The sequence below is a fragment of the Diceros bicornis genome, chromosome 26 (assembly GCF_020826845.1).
Source record: "Diceros bicornis minor isolate mBicDic1 chromosome 26, mDicBic1.mat.cur, whole genome shotgun sequence".
NCBI lineage: Eukaryota > Metazoa > Chordata > Mammalia > Perissodactyla > Rhinocerotidae > Diceros > Diceros bicornis.
In genome coordinates this window covers 4,436,900-4,450,457 of record NC_080765.1, presented here as the reverse complement: position 1 = coordinate 4,450,457, position 13,558 = coordinate 4,436,900, and the positions used below count along the sequence as shown (strand labels likewise).

The following is a 13,558-nucleotide window of genomic DNA, read 5'->3' as shown; positions in this document are numbered from 1 at the left end:
GCGCTGGAGGGTCCCGAGGGCTCTGTGCCATCACCCCCGCCCCAGGCTGTCCTGCCCTGTGTGCCCCAGACAGGCTTTTTTTGGTGGGCTTGCCCCAGGAGCGTGGCCTGAGACCCTCAGACCCCCACCTTCAGCCCCCGGATGCTCCTGAGGGCTTCTGGACGGAGCAGCAGCTGCCGCGCCCAACACGGACACAGAGAGAGCTCGTCCCCTCCCTGCACATCCTCCCTGGGCAAACAGCGGGCACCGACGCCACAGCACTGGCACAGGTCTGGACCCGGCCTCCTGGCCACACAGGCAGGACTGTTGCCCCATTTTATGGTGGAGGAAAGCTGAGGGCCCACTGAGAGGGGGTGAAGGAGCCAAGATGGAACCAGGGCCTCCGCTCCTCACCAGGGCTGCGGGCTGCCTGCACCTCGCCAGTGACCAGGTGGCCTCTTCAGCTCACGGAAGGCCCTGGCTGCTTCCCAGGGGCTCACATTTCGCCACAGAAGCCTGAGAATGAGCCACCACGAGGTGATCCTTCCGCTCGCGGGAAGCAAAGCCCGGCTCCTGTGCCCACAGGAGGAAGGCGGCGAAGGTGGATGCCCAGCTGGTGCACCTGCCGGCTCCAGTTATGGTTGCTGACTCACGAACGATGGGCTGACAGGGCATGAAAGAGCCTCCAGTCTGTCCCTGCGTCTGACCCATGGGAAGCTGAGGCCCAGAGAGGGCGGCGCCCTGCCTGAGGACACACAATGCAGCTCCTGATGCCCGACCCCACTCCCAATCCATCAGAGGGTCCGTGCTCACAGAGCAGGGGACAGGTCTCCTGGCCTCGGCGTCCCTCCTCCTGTAGCCTCTTGTGGCTCATTTGGGTTCCTTTTGCAGGAGAGGCCGTGGGTGTGGGGTGCTGGTGGGGTGGGAGGGCCCCTGGCCTTCCCCAGAGGATGCTGGGGTTTTGTCGCAGCACTGTGTGACCTGGGAAAGTCCTCTCCCCTCTCTGATCTGCCCTTGACACAGCTATAAATTGGGAGCATGAATTGTGGGGCCTCACTGGCCGCACAGGTACTGAGTGAGGTCACAGGTGTGAAGGGCTTTGTAAACCATGGCCATGTAAGGGGAGGCTCCCCTGGGCTTCACCCACGTGTCAGAGACAGGACCAGACAGACACACACGCAGGTGCCTACAATGTCCATGCCCAGAGACACTCTCTGTAGACTCCCTGCATTTGGGGACACACACACACACACACACACACGTGTGCACACACATGTTCTCACGTGTCTGCACCGTGGCGTGTGGACACGTGGATTGGTCTCCCTCTTTGATCCCTCAGCAGTGCCCTGACCCTCCCGGAGCCACTGATGCCACCCTGAGGCCCCTCCCCAGGTGCCAGGCTCTCTGGCCCTGCAGCCCCCACCCCATGCCACGGCTGGCTGGGGTTTCTTCTTAGTCGGACCCAGCTGCCCTCTTGGGGAGAAGGGCAAAGGGACTCTGTCAACCCCATATCACAAAGCGACACAACTCACTTTGGGTGGGGTCTCATTCCTAAAGAAATGCATTTACTTAATTCCTGCTGTTTCCCCACAGAGGTCGAGGACCCTAATGTTTTAGAAAGGAAGTGCTGCGGTGTCCTTAGCTGGGGCAGGGGGCCAGGATGGCATCTGGGGAGAGGCCGAGGAGCCCCAGCCCGGAGCCCTCTGTGCAGATAGAGGCCAGGGCCCCCAGGAGCCCCCTGGGACGGGAGGCGTTGCCTGCAGGCCAGTTCCTGAGGCCCGCTGGGGTGCTGGCCAAGAGCCAGGTGCCGCCCTCTGACTGCCTGGGTTTGAATCCAGGCTCTGCCACTTACTAGCTGTGTGACTCTGGGCAAGCTACCTAACCTCACTGTGCCTCGGTTTCCTCATTTGTAAAATGGAGATAATAATGGTCCCTACCTCAACGGGTTAGTGTAGGAATTAGATGAATTTACACGAAAAGTGGGGCATCATCACAGGTCTAGCCCTTAGAATGGCGTCCGGCACGTGTGTAGTGCTCCACGCACGTGAGCTGCCGTCCCCGCTTTGGATCGTTACTGTGCCCTGCATCACGCACATGGCCAGACCCTCCGCTCTTGTGAAATCGGAAGAGAACGTTTCCTCCCTTCCTCCCCCCCATGGCGACACGAGCCAGAGTGTAATGAACTGCAGCATCAAAACGGCTGCCTTATCTCTACCTTAAGCCCCTTCCGCTCTTGCTGGCCTGGGTGGAAATGGAAAACAGCTGCTCGGTCTGCGGCCCTTCCTGTGCACGTGAGGAAGCGCAGGCGCGGAGCTGCCAGGGTGCACCTGGGGCAGACGCCACCCTCTCCCGGTCCCCTGAGGTCCTCCCCAGGGCAGGCCGCCTGGACAGTGAGCTGGGGGGCCCTTTCCAATTCTGCTCGCCCCCCAAGGGCAGCTCTGCCACCTCCCAGGAGGACACAGAGCATCTTTTCAGCCCCATCTGACGGGGGACTATGCCTCCCCCCATTTTTTTATAATACAAGAATGGATGAGACATGGCCCCTGCCCTCGAGGGGTTCACAGCCCACAAGGAGGAGGGGCACACAAAAGGTCATCCCCACCCAGGGTCCCAAGTGCCATAAGCAAGGTGTGCACAGGGCACGTGGCATTGATGGGAAGGTGGGTGCCTAAGTCCGTCTGGAGCGGTCAAGGAAGGCTTCCTGGAGGAGATGGTGCTTAAGTAGGCATTAGCTGATCAATGACGTGGGCTTGGAGCCATTTCTAGATGAGATAACAAGACAGGCTAAGGCCAAAGGCCTGGAAGAGTGAGAGGTGCTCAGAGCACAGCACTGGTGGGGTTTGTCCTCAGGGCAATGGGGAGCACTGGGGGGTGACATGTCAGACTGGCGCTTTCAGATGAGCAGGGGACAGCTCGACATGTTTTTCAAACTGACCGCACCTGTGTCCCAGCACCCACATGGAGAAAGGGAACATTTTCATCATCTTAGAAGCCCTCCTCCTGCTTCTTCCAATAACCGCCTTCCCCAAGGTGACCACTAACCTGAAGGCCAGCACCGTAGAGGGGCCTCGTCTGTGCTGGGGCTTTTGACAAGCAGAACCACACAGTGTGTGCTCTCTGGGTCGGCCATCCTTCACCCGGCGTCATCTTCGTGAGTTTAGTCCCCCTGACTGCGTGCGGTCTTTGCAAGCTTATTACTGTGAGGAATTCCATGTTGTGAAGATTCAGTTTATCCAGGCAGCCATCAATGGGAATGTGGGTTATTTATAACTTTTGGTTATCATGAGCAACGCTGCTGGGAACGTTCTTGGTGAACATATTTATTCATTTTCGCTGGATTTATATCTAGGGATGGAATTGCTGGATTACAGAGTGGGCTTCTATTCAGCTTAATTAGAAACTGCCAAACGGTTTTTCCAAGTGATGATACCACGGACGCTCGGTGGGCACGTATCTGAGCTCCAGTGCCTCCTCTCTGATACCAGCACTGTTCATCGTTTTCACTGTAGCCATTCTGGTGGGTCTGTGGGAGGATGGACTGTGGGTTAATTGGCATTTCCTGATAGGGCTGACGGGTTGAGCCCCTCTGCATTGGCCATTTGGACACCTTGTGGATATAGGAATTCCAAGCTTCCTCCTCTGCTCGGTGGTAGCCCTCTTCATTCTCTTAATGGTGTCTAATTGACGAAAAGAAATTCTCAATTTTAATGCGGTCCACTGTATCACAGTTCTCTTTAATATTACTACTTTTCATGTCCTGTTTAAAAAACCTTTATCTATTCTGAGGTCATGAAGGTAGTCGCTACGTTCTCTTCTGAAAGCTGTGTTGTTTTACCTTTCACATTTAGATCTACAAGCCATCTGGAATTGACTTTCACATGTGGTGTGGGTTAGGGGTCCAATTCTTTCATTTTTCTTTTCCATTTGGATATTCAATTGACCCGGCACCATTCATTGAAGAGTCTATCCTTTGCTGTACTGCATTTGTGCCTTGTTTGTAAACTGGGTGACTGTGTAAATGTAGGTCCATTTGTCTGTCTTTGCACCAATAATATAGAGTCTTAATTACTTTAGTTTTATAATAGGTCTCAAGTCTGACAGTATACGTCTTCCACTTTTGTTCTATTTCTTTCAGACTGCCTTAGCTATTCTTGGATCTTTGTATTTTCATATACATTTTAGAATCAACCTGCCAATTTACACACATACACACTCCCTTCTGAGATTTTGAATGGGATTGCACTGACTCTAGAACAACTGAGGAGGATTAACATCTTTACAATATTGGGTCTTCCAATCCATGAACGTAGTGTATCTTTCCATTTATTTATATCTTCTTTAATTTCTCTCAATGATGTTTTTTAGTTTTCAGTAGATTTATTTCTAGATAATGAGGCTTTACGATGCTTTTGTGACTGGTATTTTAAAGTTTCATTTTCTATTTATTTATCAACAGTATATAGGAATACGGTTGATTTTTGTAAACTGTCTTTGTATTCCAGCAACCTTGCTAAATTAACTTAATAATTCTAATAATTCCTCTTTAGATTTTGTTGGGGGAAAGATGCTTTGGGCTCTGGTCCAGCCATGGTGCAAGACCCATCGACCTTGACCTCTGTGCTGGATGTGGAGGCAGAGTGGGAGGAAGACAGACTCGGCCAGCCAGGTCAGCAGAGCTTAGGGCCATGGTGGGGTGCAGAAGTCACAGACTTTGCCCGTGCCCAGCCATGGTTCAGGCGCTGTCTTCAGATCACGTTGAGAGTTGCTACCTCAGCCAGGGCACCTAGCCCAGCCCACCATGGCCTTATGGGAAGGGAAGACCTGGGTTCTGATTCTGGCTTTTAATCGACAAGCTGTGTGACCTTGAGTACATTGCCAAACCTCTCTGAATCTCATCCTCCTCTCTCGCAAAGGGAGGGCACTATGCCAGGGTATTTCTGCCTCTCACCCAGTAGGTGCCTGATACACACTAGTGAATCGATTTCACTCACCACTGTTGTCCCTTTCCCCCGTGGGGTGTTTCTGAACATCGCCAGAAAGTTCCGCAGGCCAGGGGCTGCTGATGTGGGTGCCAGCTGCATGGGTGAAGGTCGCCAGCCACCATGGTGTTCTGAGAAGCTTCGGGGCAGCTGGTCCTTCGTGGATTTGTGTTTTCAGTGAAGACACCCATGTGAGGCTGCCCCTCTCCAAGAAGGATCTCAAGTTACTCTTCAGTAAAAGTCTTGGCAGAAGTTCCTGAAAAATCTTGCCGTCTCTGTGATCCTTGATATAGAAAAGGATGGAATTTAATTATTCTGTCCTGTCCATGAACCCCACGGCTGGGCCTGCACGCAGCCACAGCTCTATCCGACCAGCAGGCTCCCCGGCCCCACGGGCTTCATTGCTCTGGCGTGCACTGGGGAGCATAGGGGAAGCACGGGGCAAGCGCCGCCACCTGCGGCCTGACCTTGCTCCTCCACACTTCCTTTTAGGGTGTGTGGCGTAGAGAAATCCAACTTAGACAAGCGGCTCTCTAGACGTTAACTGGAAAGGGGGCTTCCCAGGCACAGGTCCTACCGGGGCCTCTGCTACCCATGGGGCTGGGCTCAGAGGGCACCTTCGAGCTGCAGGCTGGACTGGAGACCCCGGGCCTGGAGAAATCGAGAATGACTGTGCCCGGTTGTCCCCGGGGCCCGGGGACCCCTGCAGACTCTGGAACTCTAGCCTGCAGCTGGCTTGCTTCCCCACGTCTTCAACCCTCAAGGCAAATTGGATTCCTACCTGGTCCCTAAGCTTAGGCCAGGGAGCGGGGTGAGGTCTGTCTAGGCTGGCTGCCAGTGCGAGGTCAGGCAGAATCTCGTACAGGTGAGGAGCGGGGGTCGGGAGCAGACCCCCCGGTACCCGTCCCAGCTCGCCCCCTCACTCACTATGTGTCACCCTCCTCCTCTGCAGGCGAGAGAGACAACAGGGCCCCTCATGGGCTGATGCAAGGATTTCAAGAGTCAGTACACACAGGGTGCCTCGCGCAGGGCCTGAGGGGAGCAAGCGCGTGGTGAGCTCCTGCCTTAAACGGTTCAGTGATTAAGAGCCCGGAACATGTGCTTCCGGGTCAGTTTCTGGCTGGGAGACTTTCAGCAAATTTGCCTAGCCTTGCTGTGCCTCACCTTTCTCATCTGCAAAATGGGGACAGCCATCCAGTGCCCGGCTCAGGGTGGCTGAGAGGCTTACACAGGAAGAACGGGTGTGAAGGGCTGGGCCCAGGCCAGACCCAGGGCAGGTGCTCAGCAGATGTTTCACCCGCAACCGTCAGGCTCAGGTGCCCCCTCCTTGAGAAGCCCTCCGGGTCTCCCCTACCTGGGGTGGGCCCTACCCTGCAGAAGAGAGGCACACGAGCGGGCAGTGCCCCTCAGCATGGTTGCTTATGAGTCCAGAGGATCATGGGTGAGGATGTTTGTCCCTAGGCCGCCGTCACAGAGAAGGCCTTGGTGTGTCTGGAGAAGGAACAAGGTGCTGAGCAGGGCTGTGATGAAACAGTGCATTTTCATTTGCTAAATCTGGCAGCACTATCTTTAAGGTGGCTGGAGCTACTCACGAGACACTCCTAAGAGTCCAGGAGACCCTCCCCTGGTTGATGAGTCTGTTTCGGACCTGATTGTGCCATGGGCCTTGCATCACTCAGGGTTCCCCAGAGAAGCAGAGCCAATAGGGTGTGTGTAAATGTATATCTATATCTATATATGTATCCCTTTCTATCTGTCTGTCTGTCTATCTATGTTAAAGAATTTGCTTATGCAATTGTGGGGCTGGCAAGTCCGAAATCCTTACAGTGGGCCAGCAGGCTGGAAACTCTGGCAGGATTTCTATGGCACTGTCTTGAGATAGAATTCCTTCTCTGGGAAACCTCTGTTTTTGCTCTTAAGGCCTTCAACCGGTTGGATGAGGCCCACCCACATTATCCAGGGTAACCTCCTTTACCTAAAGTAACTAATTGTAGATATTAACTACATCTACAAAATAGCTTCACAGCACATCTAGACCAATGTTTGACTGAACAATGGCATCAAAGTCTAGCCGAGTTGACACAGGGAATGTGTCAGGCCTCCAACAGCTCTTCAGCCCCAGTGAGTCTCAAGGCCGCTCACCCTAAGGGGCCACAGGTGTGGGGAACTTGTTCCTCCTCACCTAGATCAGACGTGAGCTTCAGAGCCAGCCCCTCATGCACTTTGTAGCGCATGTTCCTGTTGGTCTCTTCTGAGAGGCCATCATGATTCTCAGGGCTGAATCAGGGACAGATTATCATGTCCATTTTACAGGTGAGGAAACTGAGGCTCCGACGTTCAACAACTTTGCAAAGGTGTTGGCTGGGCAGTGGAGGCCAATCTCTAGATTCTTCTTCACCTTCAGGACACATGCATATATCTCTTCCCCATGTGGGGATCCCCCCGGAAACCGACGAGGGGCCCCACGGCCTGTGGTAGACAGTTGGGCCCTGGACTGAGGGAGGAGACCTGGGGGCCAAGTGCGACTCGTCTGCCCTGAGGCTGTGGTCTTGGCTGACCCCCCTTCCCTCTCAGCGTCCCTACGTGTAAAAGATGTTCAAGGTCTGCTCTGCTCCGTTCAGAAGACTAAGAGCTGTGAACAAATGACCCTCAAGGGGTGGCTGCTTCATTTACTCCACGGATGTTTATTAAGAGCCTGCTGTGTACCTGCTGACATGGGGGACTATAGCCGGGTTCATGCAGAGGGGAACCAGAGGCCACCAGCCCCACCTGAGCAGGGAGCTGCCCTCAGCGTAGTGGTGGCCCTGAGGGGAGAGGTCGCCAGGAGCTCAGAGCTGGAGAAGGTGGGAAAGCCGGGGGCCCAGGCACTGGTCCCTCCCTGGGAGCCGCTGTTGGAAGCTGACTCTGCCTCTCAGGGCCTGGGGCAAAGGGCCCAGGGCAGGGCAGACCACCCCGCCCTCAGATCTCCTACCCCTCACAGCAACCCTAACGAGGTAGGGATGGTTGGCCCCGTGTTTAGATCAGGAAACTGATCCAAACCAATAGGACATCACCCAGAAATCTTACAAAAGCAAAGGCAAACTCACCGTATCCTACCGCTGCAGCTATTTTTGTTTTTCCACGTTCCCTTCCTTGACTATCCATATTTTATATAATTATAAACAGAATACAGATGCAATGTTGTATATTTTTCACATAGCACAAGGAGCATGTTCCATGTTTTTACCCACTTAAAAATTTTAATTATATTATGTATATTGTTTTTAAAAAGGCAGTCCTTCAAGGGTTACAATGAGAAAGAGTGGTCCCCTGTACCCCTCTTCACCCCCAATTTTCATTCTCTGTAGTCAAGCTTTTTGCGGAGCTAACTAACGTTTCTACATTGCTATTTCTCTTGGCTTTTAATCTTAGAGATTTTCTGTAGACTTCCGCCTGTGGAAGGTTCTGGTGCCTTTTTCCCCACTGACCCACGCTCCACATATTCTCCTCCTCTCCTCCTCCCAAATAATTGTACCACAGTTTGGGTTAGGTCACTAGACAATGGACGAGTATTCCAATAAAGCAAATAATATTCACAGCTGATTCGGGTATTAGACCGGGGTCTGCTCCTCGCTGTAGACCTGTCATTTTCGTGGAAGTTAATAGTTCATGTTTTTATTCGCTCAGTTGTCTATGCCACGTCGTGGATGTGCACTACTTGGTGTATCACCAGTCCACCTCGGACTCCCCAAAAGAGGTTTACTTCTCCCTTCCTTACATTCACACACATCAGGGGCTCTCTCCTTTCTGGAACCCTCTGTCTCCCGGTCTAATGTGCTCAGGTTGTGCTCTAAGCCTGCTATCATCACGTGATATTCCTTTAGTTCCCTTCTCAGGATGTCTCTGTATCTCTCTCCCATGTTGAACTTCTTGCCTCTGTGTGTCCCTGTTTTGCATCCTCCTTTCTCTAGTTTACTCCTTTGTTTTGGTGGGGTACATCCTTTAACATCTTCCTGAGAAGGGGCATGTGGAGTGTAAGTGTTTTGAGGCCACGTGTGTCTACAAATGCCTTCATTATACCCTCAGACCTTAGGGATACTTGAGCTGGGTACAGAATCTTAGCCAGAAAATCCTCTTCCCTCAGAAGAACACCTCTGTCCTGGAGGCTGGAGGGAGCCTCTGCGCATTGGGGAAAGCTCAGGTAGTCTATCCTGGCTGGAGGAGGTGTGTCCTGGCTGGAGGGGTGTGTCCTGGCTGGGTGTGTGTCCTGGCTGGAGGGGGTGTGTCCTCGCAGGGATTGTGTCCTGGCTGGGGGTGTGTCCTGACTGGAGGGGGTGTGTCCTGGCTAGAGGAGGTGTCTCCTGGCTGGGGGTGTGTCCTGGCTGGAGGGGGTATGTCCCGGTTAGAGGAGGTGTGTCCCGGCTGGAGAGGTGTCTCCTAGCTGGGGGGTGTGTGTCCTGGCTGGAGATGTGTGTCCTGGTTGGAGGGGGTGTGTTCTGGTTGGAGGGGGTGTGTCCTGGCTAGAGGAGGTGTGTCCTGGCTGGAGGGGTGTGTCCTGGCTGGAGGGGATGTGGCCTGGCTGGGGGTGTGTCCTGGTTGTGGGTGTGTCCTGGCTGTAGGAGGTATATGCTGGCTAGAGGAGGTGTGTCCTGACTGGAGAGGTGTGTCCTGGCTAGAGGAAGTATGTCCTGGCGAGGGGTGTGTCCTAGCTGGAGGGGGTGTGTCCTGGCTGGAGGAGGTGTGTCCTGGCTGGAGGGGATGTGGCTTGGCTGGTGGTGTGTCCTGTCTGAGGGGTGTGTCCTGGCTGAGGGGTGGTGTCCTAGCTGCAAGGGGGTGTGTCCTGACTGGAGGGGGTGTGGCCTGGCTGGGAGTGTGGCCTGGGTGGAGGGGTGGTAGTGAGAGAGAAGGCAGGAGACCCGGCAGGCAGGGACGGTCAGCCAGTCCAAGACAAGGACCTTTTCCTGAGAGCAGGGAGCTGTTCAGCGTTTCTGATGGAGGGTGAGATGAGCAAGGTCTCCCCAGTGGAGGAAGGTCCTAAGTGACCTCCCAGGTCCCAGTGGGCGAGGGGGTCACTAAAAGAACATGTGGGCCAAGGCTGACCCCGTGTGTAGTAAGACAAATGTATTTGTGCTGGGCCAAGCCCAGCTCTTGTCATATTGGGGAAACTGAGGCCACTCAGGACCTCCTTGTTCCTGTGGTCCCCTGTGAGCACTCATGGCCAGTCCAGCTGGCCTGCCCTGCCCCATCCCCACGGCATCTGATCCCAGTGACCTTCATGGAGCTTTCTTCTCCTAACAGGACCTAGGGGTCTTGGCTAGGGTCAAAGGTCTCCAGGGGAATTTAGGGCTCTCCTCCAGCTGGGCCCTGTTGGGTTGGCCTGCTGGTGACACCACCCTGCGCATGCCCCTGCCTGCAGACCCATCTCTGAGCTCTCTCACAGAGGGAGCTGGGCCCCTGGGCACAGGAGCAGCTGTGTGCCCTGGCTCCCCGGTCGGGGTCTCATGGCCCGAGCCTCACAGTGGATTTACTCTGCCTCTTTAGGTTTCTCTGCAATAGCCAACTCCCGCCCTATCGGCGAAGCCCCTCTCAGGGCCCAGGCCTCAGGAATCCAGCCTCATTCAGGAGGCGGGTCCTGAGTTCTGGGTGCGGAGCCATCGCCAGTAGTAGTGCTGGCCAAAGGCAAGTGGCAGGTGGACTGGCAGCTACTGTCCTGCAGCAGACAGAGCCCAGCAGTGAGAGCCCGAGGGCGAGGGTGCAGGTGGCAGGAGCAGAGTCCGGGAGCCTGAGGCGCTTGGAGCTGATCCAGCATAAACCCCTTTTACAGATGGGAAAACTGAGGTGCGGAGAGAAAGAGGGCCTTGCCTCTAGAGTTCTTTCCACTGACTGCACCAAGCAGTTAGTTTCTCTTTTTCTGTTACACACACACACACATACACACTGGTTTGCCTGTCACGTCCACACTTCTGATACACACATACCGAATTGGCAAAGATTTCCCAACACAGGTTTCTGCGTCTGTGTCCTGGCCACCAAGAAATGTGCTGTGGCCCTGAGGCTCGTGGGCCTGTGTGTGCTGGGAACGTGGGAATCCTCAGAACCCCAGAAAGTTAGAGCCCTCATCTTAGCGAGGGGAAACTGAGGCCCAGAGCCAGGCGGCCAGGGCCTCGTCCCATCACAGAGCCAGGATCAGCCCCATCAGCGCCGTTGCCATGTTTCCACCGTTCCAATGAATAATTAGAGCAAGTTAGACAAACAGGCTTTAATTGATGACAGGATGCCAGGAGAACCATGAAACCCACCCGGTCCCAGCGCCGGCCCGGGCAGGTGGCACGGGGAGGCCGAGCTGGCGGCCTTGCCCCTGCTCGCTGGCTGGGCCTCTCCACAGCTGAGGAGCTGGACCCCCTGTGCCTGCCGACAGCCAAGCTGCTTGTCAACTGCCAAGCAGGGTGCCCAGTGCCAGAGCAAACTGGGCCCAGGCCCAGCACACTTTCCAGAAATAGGTTCCTGCGAGATCCGGGGTCTCACCCCTCCCTCTGCTGACCCCCCCCTGCAGGGAGTCCTGTTTGTGGCCTCAGACCCTGGAAGTGCTCTGGCCATGGCCCCTAAATGCCTCTAGAATGTTCTCTGGGCGGGGTTGGGGATCTAATTTACAACTCACCCACGTCCATCCTGTCCATCCTATTCCTGCTCTTCCTGCCGGCCCCGCAGGGAGGCACCATGCCCTCCCCGGTGCAGTGCGTGGACAGGGGAGCTGGGAGTCGCTTTCTCAAAGTCCTCCAGGTGGGTCCTCCTCCAGAGTCAGCGCCTGTGCCCCATAAGACACAGCTGCTCAGGACGGCCCACGGGCCTTTGGTCCGAGGGCAGGTGCCCCATTTGTACTGCCCTGCCACCCACCCCATCAGTATTAGCACAGGGTCACTCAGGGGCACAGAGCAACCACCATGTCTCCAGGTGGAGGAGGGGATGGGTGGGGGGCGGTTGAGTGGGGGTGGAGCTGTAGATGGGTGGAGGGAAGGGTGGGTGGGTGGGCAAATGGAACCCTGTTTGTTTTGGTCTCTGGCTTTCCCATCAAAGGCTTCTTGCAAAGGCCCGGGAGTCCTGGGCTGTCTGTATTTAAGAGGGAGGCGTAAGACTCCCCTGGGGCTCTTTCCATGTGGTTTGGCCTTGTTGACTGGGGGCTCTTGTGCCGGTGGGCCTTTCCCCTCGGGCGGGTCCCTGTGCCCAGAGAGGACCCTTCACCCTTCCCGCCTGGGCTGTTCCAGCCTCAGGGGAGCCTGGAGGCTCTGCTCCCCTCCATCTTCGAGGCTGGGACTGGCTGGGATGCGTTTCCTGTACTGGCAGCGCTGGTCCCCTGTGGCATCTCCCTGCCCCTCGCTGTGCTTTGTGGTTTGTACCTTTTTCTTCCTTCACCATCCCTCTCCTGGGAGGAACCGGAGGGAGACGTGTGTTCAGTCCCCTTCTGGTTTAACCAGAAACCACCCCACTCTGGCCGGTCCTCTGCGAGTCCTGCCTCGTCGAAGAGTCAGACAACTGTGTACATTCTTCTGGTTGTTTTAAAGTTGCAGTGTTTATACCTCAGCCTTTAATCTGTTTTATGTATCGGGGTTACTGAGAAGGTTTTATTGCAGGGGAGAAAGAGTTCTGGTCCTAAAAAAATGCTTATAAACCGCTGACTGGGCCCAGCCCAGAGGAGCAGGGGAGGGAGACGAGGGGAGCGGGGCCCCCCTGGTGAGTCTCGTAAACCCACGTGGGGCTGGTGGGCAGAAAGTGGCGGTGTTGGCCCCCCTCGCCCCGAGGCTGGGCGGCCCTGCGGAGGACACAGCCTGAACCACCTGTTCCTGTGGTCCCCAGACCCCCGCGGGCCCACATCTCTCACCGAGCAGTCACCATTTTAGAACAGGGATATTAGCGAGGTGGTTCATGTTCAGGGACGAAGATGGGGGACGTCTCCAAGGACAGGGGAGACCGATGGTGTGGGGGACTCTGTGGGGAACCGTGAGGGCCTTGCTGCGGTGGTCAGCCCTCTCTGGGGTCTTGTGTCTGTTTCACCAGAATAGGGTTCCTATAGGGTCAGGCTTCGAACTGACAGAGGAATTTAGGCGTCCCTTGACTTCGAGAGCAATAAAAGCTCTTTAGAACAGCTTTGAACCATCTATTTCCTCATTAGAGATCTCCGGGTCTCAGGGGCAGACAGGCAGAAATGGATAATTACAGTCCCGGGGCTGCGTGCCTCCGGGGTTAACCATCACTGCTCTCCTAACTGGCCTTCCAGCTGCCAGTCCCTCCCACTCCTGCCCACTGGGCACTTTGCTGCCAGAGTGAGCTTTAAAAAATGCAAATCCGACCCTGACTTCCACCCCCTCCAACAGCTGCCCACTGGCCTCAGGATCCTGCTGAGCGCCTCTGCCAGGCCTCCTGTGTTAGGGCCCAGCCCACCGCTCCAGCCTCGGGGGGCCCGTAAGGGAGCTCTGATTCGGCCAGGTTGCTGGCAGACCCCTGTTCTGTTCCCCTCCAGGCCTCAGCACTTGTTCAGCCCTCTGCTGAACCTGGCCAATCACTGTGCCTCCATTAGGCCTCACCTTAGATGCCGCTGCCTCCAGGATCTCCTCCCTGACCATCCC

At 55.4% G+C, this 13,558-nt stretch overlaps 1 protein-coding gene across 5 annotated transcripts in view; it reads left to right on the top strand.

Moving 5' to 3' along the window:
• COL26A1 (collagen type XXVI alpha 1 chain) overlaps positions 1-13,558 on the top strand; it is a 181,004-nt gene that overhangs the window by 144,920 nt on the left and 22,526 nt on the right. The window lies entirely within an intron of this gene.